This window comes from Cucumis melo, chromosome 11 (assembly GCF_025177605.1).
Source record: "Cucumis melo cultivar AY chromosome 11, USDA_Cmelo_AY_1.0, whole genome shotgun sequence".
Lineage (NCBI taxonomy): Eukaryota > Viridiplantae > Streptophyta > Magnoliopsida > Cucurbitales > Cucurbitaceae > Cucumis > Cucumis melo.
In genome coordinates, this window is record NC_066867.1 from 14,111,271 (window position 1) to 14,120,874 (window position 9,604).

A 9,604-nucleotide genomic window follows, 5' to 3' on the forward strand; every position below is an offset into this window, starting at 1 on the left:
CAAGACTTGGTGCAAGTGCTCTTCGTGTTCGGCCTCAGTCTTGGAATAGATCAAGATATCGTCAATGAAGACTATGACGAATTGGTCTAGAAAGTCCTTAAACACCCTGTTCATCAAGTCCATGAACACTGCAGGGGCATTAGTTAAACCAAAGGACATCACTATGAATTCGTAGTGTCCGTACCTCGAACGAAAGGCCGTCTTGGGAATATCACCGTCCCTAATCCTCAACTGGTGATAGCCTGATCGCAGGTCGATCTTGGAAAAGACGGTGGCCCCCTGTAACTGGTCAAACAAGTCCTCAATCCTGGGTAAGGGGTAGCGGTTTTTAACTGTCACCTTGTTCAACTCTCGGTAGTCAATGCAAAGGCGCATCGACCCATCCTTCTTCTTCACGAACAACACTGGGGCTCCCCACGGTGATACACTGGGCCGGAAAAAGCCCTTGTCCAACAGCTCCTGTAACTGGACTTTCAACTCCTTTAATTCGGCTGGGGCCATTCTGTAAGGAGCTCTAGAGATAGGGGCGGTGCCGGGCTCTAACTCGATGGCGAAGTCTACCTCCCTAGGAGGCGGAAGTCCTGGGAGTTCGTCGGGGAAAACGTCAGGGTACTCCCTTACTACTGGTTCGGAAGATAGGGAAACTTCTGGTTCTGCCACACCTACTACGCTTGCCAAGATACCCCAAGTACCCTGGCTAAGTAGCTTACTCGCCTTCATTGCTGAGATGACCTTGGGTATACCTACCATGCCTGCTCCTCTAAATTTAAACTTATCCCCTGAAGGAGGGTTAAAGACTACTTCCTTATTGAAACAGTCTATGGTTGCATGGTTAGTGGACAACCAATCCATGCCTAAAATTACATCGAAATCTTGCATATCTAGCACCAGTAAGGTTACATCCAAGGTATGGTTTGCTATTTCTACCCAACATGCCCTTATTTTTTCCTTAGACAAAAGGGCCTCTCCAGAAGGAGTAGAGACAGACAAGGCACTACCCAACGGTTCTACTTCTAAACCCGCATGCTTGACAAAAATAGAGGATATAAATGAATGCGATGACCCCGAGTCAAATAGTACCAAAGCATAATGCCCCAAGATTGGGAGCGTACCTGTCACCACCGTACTAGCTCGCTCGGCCTCCTGCCGGTTCGTGGCAAAGACTCTCCCCTGCTGGGGAGCAGAAGGCTGACGTGGCGTCGTCTCTAAGGGTTTCCGAGGACACGCATCAGCAGTGTGCCCCGGCTGCCTGCACCTGAAGCAGACTCCACTCCCAGCTAAACATTGTCCTCCATGGACCTTCCCACAGGTAGTACAAGTGGGTAGCTCTCTCAAAGTTCTCCCAGCTGCTGCCAGCTCCCGACGGTGTCTCTGGAAGACACCTCCTGACCTCGGAGTCCGCTGTGGTATTACGTCGGGCTGCGCCTCCGCCTTCCTCTTCTGTCCCGAGGCTGACCCTGTGCCGACAACCTTAGATTGACCAGCTCTCTCATGCAGGCTCAGATCCAGTGCTATGCGTAGAGCATCCGCATGAGTGGTTGGCCGAAGAGCTCGTACAAAACCCTGGAGGTCTAACCTGAGGCCATTAACAAATCTCTCAGTCCTGGCGGCCTCATCCCTTACCACATCAGGGGCAAAACGGGACAACAGGTCGAACTCGGCATCATACTGTTCCACGCTCAGTTTGCCTTGCTCCAAGTTTAGGAATTCTTGGAGCTTGGCGTGCTTCACGTTGGCAGAGAAGAACTTAGCATAAAAGCTCTCCCTGAATTGCTCCCATGTGATCTTGCTGGCATCTCCTCCCAGCGCCCTCTCAGCAGTCTCCCACCAGGCAGTCCCCCTATCCTCCAAACAGAAAGCTGCACACTGCACCTTCTGGTCTTCTGGGCACTTCATGTACCTGAAGATCGTCTCTATGGATGTCAACCACAGCTGGGCTCTAAAGGGGTTGTCCAAGGATCCGTCGAAAGTCTTCGGGTTGTACTTCCTAAAATCCCTCAAGTGCTTGGCCTCAGCTGACAGTTGTACTGGCACCGGCTGAGCTTCCACCGGGGCTGGAGGGATGACGGGCTGGTCCTGAACAGGGGCTGGAGGGACTACAGGCTGGTCCTGAACAGGGGCGGCCTGGTTCTGCTGAGCAGCGAGGAACGGCGCTAGAGCAGCTTGCAGCATGGCCTGGTAACGCTGCTCCATTGCGGCGAGATCCGCCTGAGTGACCGGTGCATTAGGGTTGACTGGTACGTCGGGGTTGACTGGCGGCGCGGCAGGTTGCTCCGCCGGTTGGCCACGACCGGCTCCTCTGCCTCCCCTGCCACCTCCTCGGCGTGCACCTCTACGTGGCGGCATTCTTCCAAAAATTCACCAACAAATTTTTCACCACTAGAGCTCAATATTCTCACTCTAAGTCTAATCTAATCAGGCAACATTATAATCTTAATATTTGTAAAGCTTTAGGCATACCTGGCGAGTGACGAAGGACCGTATAGCCATAGGGTGAGGTAAAAATCAAAACAAAATGACTTACATCATAAGTCAGTCTACAGGACCTAAAACACTGGGCTCTGATACCAACTGTAACGACCCGACCCTTTATGCTGAATCGAAGTGGTTACTGAATCTAGGATCAGTGTTTAAGTCATAAAATCTGGTGTAAATAAATGCAAAGAAATCTAGCAAATGTATTTATGAAAGATAGTTAAGGTAACATGTAGAAATACGAGTTAAGTTTAAAATCCCTAAGCGGGCCCTATCTACAAAAATAACCAAAGTAAACATGCAGAAAGCCGAAACATGAATTTAACTGTAAAGTAAAACATGTGCGGAAGCAGGAAAACCCCTATGGCTCGCCACGGTCACTTCACGTCGCTCGCCAGCTTGCCTTTGCCCTTACCTCGTCCTCTACCTGAAAACATAAAATGAAGAGAATGAGTATAAAAATACTCAGTAAGGGACCCACTACTAGTCCCACTAGGTGCCTGTTGGCTTCCCTATCGAGTCCTGAAAACTGGTACCCAATCTCTGGCACGTTCCCGAACACGTGCAACATGCGCTCCCGTAGGAACGAAAATCTGGTCTTCGGTGTTCCGAGGGAGCACCTAGGACATGCTGGTCTGTAGTGAACCCGGGGGTAACACTAAGACAACCGGGATGCGAGGACCCCGTCGAGTCACTCGGTCATATCTATATCCATGCTAGACTGGCGTCCCGTCGGACCACACAGTCCTAAATAGGTGGTGATCCCGAAGGACACCCATGCAGGTACGACTCTACTGGGTTGCTAACAGGGACCCTAGTCTTAACATACATATACATCTCATCATCATACAACTATGACGAAATAGTGAACACTAGCTCCCTTCCCTTCCTCAACAGTCTCTACATCGTCAGAACAATTCCAAACATTTCGGTCATATGCTACCGAGCATTCGTATCACAACGTCCTCCTACAGTCAGCAGTTCAACACAACATACGGCCACATACTACTGAGCATTAATATCATAACATCGTCATACAGTCGACAGTTCAATACACCATACGGTCAATCATCAGTATGCATATCTCACAGTATGCGAAATCTTACAATTTGTTCATGGGTCTAGTAGTAGAAATCTCTTACCTCGAGATGTTGCTAGATGAGTTCCTACTGAGGAAGTCCTAAGCTGCAGCAGCTATTTGGTCCAAGTTGCAAAAACTAGGTGGAAGGAGCCAAAATTGTCTTGGCGGCTCGGCTGGAAGAAGGACAGAATCGGCTCGGCTCAGTCCTGGCGAAAGGGGCTTGCGCGAGCGGCTCGGCTCACGTCAGCAGGGAGGCGCGGCTCGGCTTGGAGTAGGCGCGCGCGCGGAGTTCGGGTTCGGCGGGCGGCGCGGGTCGGTTTTGGACTCGGGCCGACGGGCGGGCGCAGATCAGCCGAAACGCGGGTTCTGCTTCACGGCTGGAGGCGCGCGGCTGACGCCGTCGACTGCTGCGGGTCGGTGACTTGGCAGTGCGCGGCTTCACGCAGTGGTTGGCGGTTGCGCACGATGGGACTGGGCGGCTCGGCGACGCGGCTTCAGCTGCTCTCCCTCGGATCGATGCGGCGCGGCGCAGGCACGGGTGTAACGCGGCTTCGGGCGACGGCTGGCGTGCGACGGCTCGACTTGACCTGATCTCCGACGCGGCTGGGACGATGTGCGTCGACTCGGCGGCGGCGGCGTGGCTAGGGTTTCTCGGCTTCTTCTTCTTCTTTCTCTTTTTCTTTTTCCTTTTTCTTTTCCTTTTCTTTTCCTTTTCTTTTCCTTTCCTTTTCCTTTTATAAAATAAATTCCCCTCTTTTTCTCTTCTTTAATAAATTCCAAATTTCACTCTTCTCTCTCTAATTTACCAATATTTCCCCCAAATTCCTCCTTTCCCTCAACTTCCAAATACCAATTAAATCTTTAATTACCAAGTATAATTAAAGTTGAAATTTGCTTAATATTTTAAAAGGGGGAAAAATTCACATCTTGATGACATAAGTTTCATTATTTAATTATAAACAAATAGATGAATAAAATAAAAATAAATAATTGAATTTAAAAAAAATGAACGACATGAGATCATTGGGGTGTTACAAGAAAATACTTCCAAAGTTTGTCATTGTGTTAAATATATTCTCCAACCTTTAAATGTTTTAGAAAAATACATTCAAACTTCCAAAAAAAGAATTTAAAAATATCTCCATGTTTACTTTTAAATGAAAATAATTAGTGTTTGAATAAAAAATACTTTTGGCACTTTCAAAATTTCAAAAATATTTTTAAATTAAAGAAAATTAAATATTCTAGCTGTTAATGACAATAAAAAAAATTCATGTTCTACTAGGGTATCAAAAACTCTCGCGATACTGAGTATCTTATCATGTCTAATATTCTTCTAATGACATACTATCTTACGATACCACAAAACATAAGGTGATAATTAAATATCCACCTCATGATAATGAAGCTAAATTATATCCTAGAAAACAAACAAAATTTTAGATTAAATGAAAAATTTTGGGGGATAAATGGGATGAAGGAAGAAAAAAAGAAGAAAGAAAAGAAGAGAATTAAACGAAGTGGGCATCGTCTGATTTTATTCTAGCGAAAGAATAATTTATCTCGTAGCTTTGAGCTTTGACATAGGTTTCAAGTAAGGATACAACAACTCAATGATCAATTTTAGGAATGTATTTTATTTTTCTCTAGGTTTATCGCTCTATCTAAAGTCAAAACTAGTAATGATTATAGTTTTATCCAAGAAATAGGTATATCAAATAGAGGAGATTCCAATTTTTAAATGTCTATCATAAAGTTAATGTGTTTGATATGTTAAATCAGTTGTGTTACTAAACATTTATAGAATTTAAATGGAGCTATCGTAGACTCTCATCATTTTTGTGTTAGATTGATCTATGCTCTACCCTTCTTCTTACTTATTTTTTCCTTCCAAGTATTCAATAATGTTATCGGTGATTTTAGAAAAGAAAGGTGTAACCTTAAAAAATTTAACTTAATTTTTAACTTAATTATCTAGTTTTATTTGAGGTTGAATTAGTGGATAGTTTATGTTTGATTGGATGTGGAGTGAGGGAGTTAATGAGGAAAATTAAAAGGGAGTACTTTTGAAAAAAAAAATTGTTTTAATTTCTCAAAAACTTAATTAATCATGTCTTATTTTTGTCCTAATTAGCCAAAATTATTATGCTAATTTACAACCAACCTCAGTTTCTATATTCATTTGCATTAAAAATCCTCAAACATTTAAAATTAATTTCTTCTCCATCTAATTCACTTGCATTATTTACTTTTCAAACCATACTAACACGTAAACGTAATTAGTTAGAAAGATTCTTATGGTTTAAATTTTGAAACCATACTAACAACTGGTTGTACAAATGGTGCATGCAACGTTTGTTCATGGTTATATCCTATAAGTTTTGAGTGGTTGACTTAGTAAGTGATTAATATAAGATTATGCGATAAAAAGTGCTTCCTACCTATCACTTGCCCAAGTGTAAGCGAATTAATAGGTTTCCTCGGTAAGCTAGAGTCGAACTTAGGGAATTTCTAGTTATAAAATTTACTTCTCTTCCAGGCAGTATACAAACTCTATACAGTATAAAGTAAAAGTATATCTATGTATTGAGTTTAATACATACACTAGAGATTCTGTGAAAGATGGCATAGACTGGTGAAAATATGGAAATTGAATTAACTTGCGTTAACAAGGTGTGAAGGTTAGGTTTCCATTTTCAGCGATTAAGTAAGCAGTAGTCCTTGATGCGATAACAATTAGTTAACTATCTTCTAATTAAGGTGAATACCTCTCAATGCCTTAAACACCACACTTGCTCACCTTTTGGGATGCAAATGATAAAGCTTAATTAAGCGATAGCGATCTAGAAATTGTTACTTATAAAACTTATATTACATCTCTTTTAAGGGTGACAATCTCTGAGCACCAAGTTATCACACTTGTTCTCGTTTCAGGACACAAATGATAGAGGTTTAATAGTCAGGACGGAGTTTGTCTCTAAACTCCTTCCTATGCGCATTAGCTATGTCCTTGCTACTTACTTTCTCGAGTGGTTGGTGACAAACGTTGGCCAAGCGATGAAGTTAAGCTCAACTAACGTGAAAAACCTTATAAGTTTGACTTCTTATCAAGAAATTATCACAAGCCTAAACTACTTATAAGTTGGTTCTCTCTCTCTAGATTTCTCTAAGCTCATACTTACAATTGACCGGAGAAGAGGAAATAACTTTCATAGATGGCAGAAAGGCTAGTCCTTTCCACCGACTCTCGTGGTGCTCTCTAAGTTTTGATCCATCCAGACAGTCAATTTACATGGTAGGGATGGAGTCCTTTTATAAGCTACTTTAGCTTCTATTCTTCTGCACGTGTCAATGCTAAAAGTAACCTTGTCTCGTCGCACCAACTCCCCTGTCTTCTAGTGAATCTTAATTGCGTGATAATGTGGGTCAAATGATGTGGTTCCTCGCCTAGAGATGTTTAATCACCAAACAAGCCTCCTATATTGTATAGCACGTGCTCCATTACGATTCACTATCTTTCTTCTTCTCTTTATAATCCTACGTTAAAACACTAAAAACAGGGTAAAACAGGCATGAAGACTTATGCAAGTTGTATTCTCGTATATTTATGAATTTGTGATAGAAGCTACGCATTTTGACACTCTTATCCGCGTTTTGGCTCTATTATTCTACCTAAAAGGCCATAATAACTTGTATTTCTACAAGTTATTAAGAACTTAATGCATAGTCGAAGAATGTGTCTTGGAACTTGGAAGTAGTGAATTAGAAGAGTGTTATGAGATTTGCTTTAAAAATTTTAAATTAAAAAAAAAGTTACATTGTATATTTTTAGGAACTTTCTTCTTTAAGCTTACAAGGATTATTTTTTACATTAAGTTTGTAATATGACCATGTTTTGGTGCCAGTAAAAATGCATTTTCGTATAATTATAAATTTAGAAGTAAAATTTATATGAATTAAAAATGTGATTTAAAGCATTATCTTGATCTCCCTCTAAACGGTATCATTACTCTGTCGTCGTCTACGTCAAATGTGTCTTTGATATGTTTTCGGCAACATAGAGTCATCTGGTTTGTTGAATAATACGTTGTATACTAAGTTGTGATCACACATTGTGCTCAAATCTTGTAAATTGTATTTCATCGAGTAGACATGTATGTCTTGAACAAAATTATTATGAACAATTACAAATAATGTATTTAAATAATGTGCATGTTATAAAATTATAAAAAAAATCATATTAAAATTCGTACCCCTATGCATTAACAGTCAGCGTCATTAGGTGTGATAAATTGTCGTGTAATTGACATGTACCAGGAAAAATAGTCATTTGATACATTTGACTTGTGTGTTGCTTCTCATCGTATACAAAGATCATTTCGTGAATGCCACATTATGATATACTCCACATCAATCCTACATCAATCTTGATCTTGTTTGCCTACTAAATAAATTTGGTGCAATGTCGAGTCTCGAAAGCTCAATGTTGGTCACATTTTCAGCATACCGATTTGTCACAACACATGATCTGGTAGATGCATCTCAACGATATGAAAGCATATCATAGGTCCTACGTAAGTCCAAACCAATATAACTAAAATCAAGTAATTTCAAATGATATACAAACAATATCAATACATGAATTGAAGCCCTAAGTTTTACAAAGATACAAGGTCCACAATTTTGACTCATAGATATGTGTACCAAGTCCACGATTTTCCTAATCGTGGACCGGGTATATGAATTCGCAACACTATTTTTTACAATTTTTTTGTCTACCCTATTTTTAACATTATTTTATAAAATTACATTATTAAAAAAAACTCAAAACAAAGGATTGAGTTGGAAATATATATATATATATATATATATATATATATATATATATATATATATATAATCTTGTTTGCCTACTAAACCCTAAACCCTATATATATATATATATATATATATATATATATATATATATATATATATATATATATATAATGGAAGAAAATAATAGATAATGATAATAATGATGCACAAAAAGAAGATACGTTTTTATTAAGAGAGAGAGAGAGTTATACGTTTCAAAAGCATCCTGTGTTTAGATTTCTTGGTGTAGGTGGTGATTGGTGTCTTCTCGCAATCAGCATCCTACACAAGCACCTTAGACATGCTTTCCTTTTAAACGACTTTACTTCTTTGTTATATGACTCTAAGTTACGAGATTGTTCATCGCAATGAATCTTTGCTCGCAAACGTTCATCGTAATGTTGCAAATGATCTTTTCGACTTTTTATTGTGTAGTTAGTAAAGACAAGGTGTCTTGCTGAGCTTAACATGTAGACCTTTCTTTGACGCCTTATTAATAGTTATTCTCTATAAGTGATTAGACATTTTCTGACTCAAGCCATTTGAGGTTATTCAGTTTCATTTGCATCGAATCGCATCAACTAAGGTTCCTCTTGTCACCACCGAAAGATTCACTCAATCTCTGAGGTGAGTCCCTGCATCACAAATTGCTCTAGTACCATAGACCTTTTCACACAATCTTTGGTTGAACGTGTGATTCACCAGAACTAAGTGTTTTTCCAATAATCAAAGTAAAATTTTATCTCTAATTTTGAAAAGCGAATTCCCCGGCGCCAAAAACTTGCTTGTCGATTGGAGGGATCTAAAATTGGATTCATGGATTTATTGTTATTCTTTATTTATAGTCTTATTGTGTGGGCCTGCACGATTGAGATGTGTAAGTTAAATTCATATCGCAAACTTCTCTACGTGGCGAGTCATGGTCACTTCATGCGAGATGCTTACTATATCTCCAAGTCAGGACTGTGCAATAAAAGGTGCAAACTTTTGTCCTTGCATAGTTACTAAATCCTCGTTGAGTACAAGTTTTCATATCGCTTGTCCAAGTGTAATCGAAACAATAGGTTTCATGGGTAAGCCAAAGTTGAACACACGAAATTGATATCAAACCTTAGTTATGAAACTCACTTCTTCATCTAAGAGGTATAATATCTATACAGTATAAAGTAATTATGGGTCTAAGTACTAATC

General features: G+C 40.4%; 1 long non-coding RNA gene across 1 annotated transcript; it reads right to left on the reverse strand.

Annotated features, from left to right (window-relative positions):
* Window positions 1-2,654: 2,654 nt before the first annotated feature.
* Window positions 2,655-4,555, reverse strand: LOC127143827 (uncharacterized). The gene is made up of 2 exons (XR_007815382.1): window positions 3,618-4,555; window positions 2,655-2,902 (listed from the first exon to the last, which is right to left on the reverse strand). It is a non-coding gene; the product is annotated as an uncharacterized LOC127143827 (long non-coding RNA).
* Between the last annotated feature and the right edge of the window lie 5,049 nt (window positions 4,556-9,604).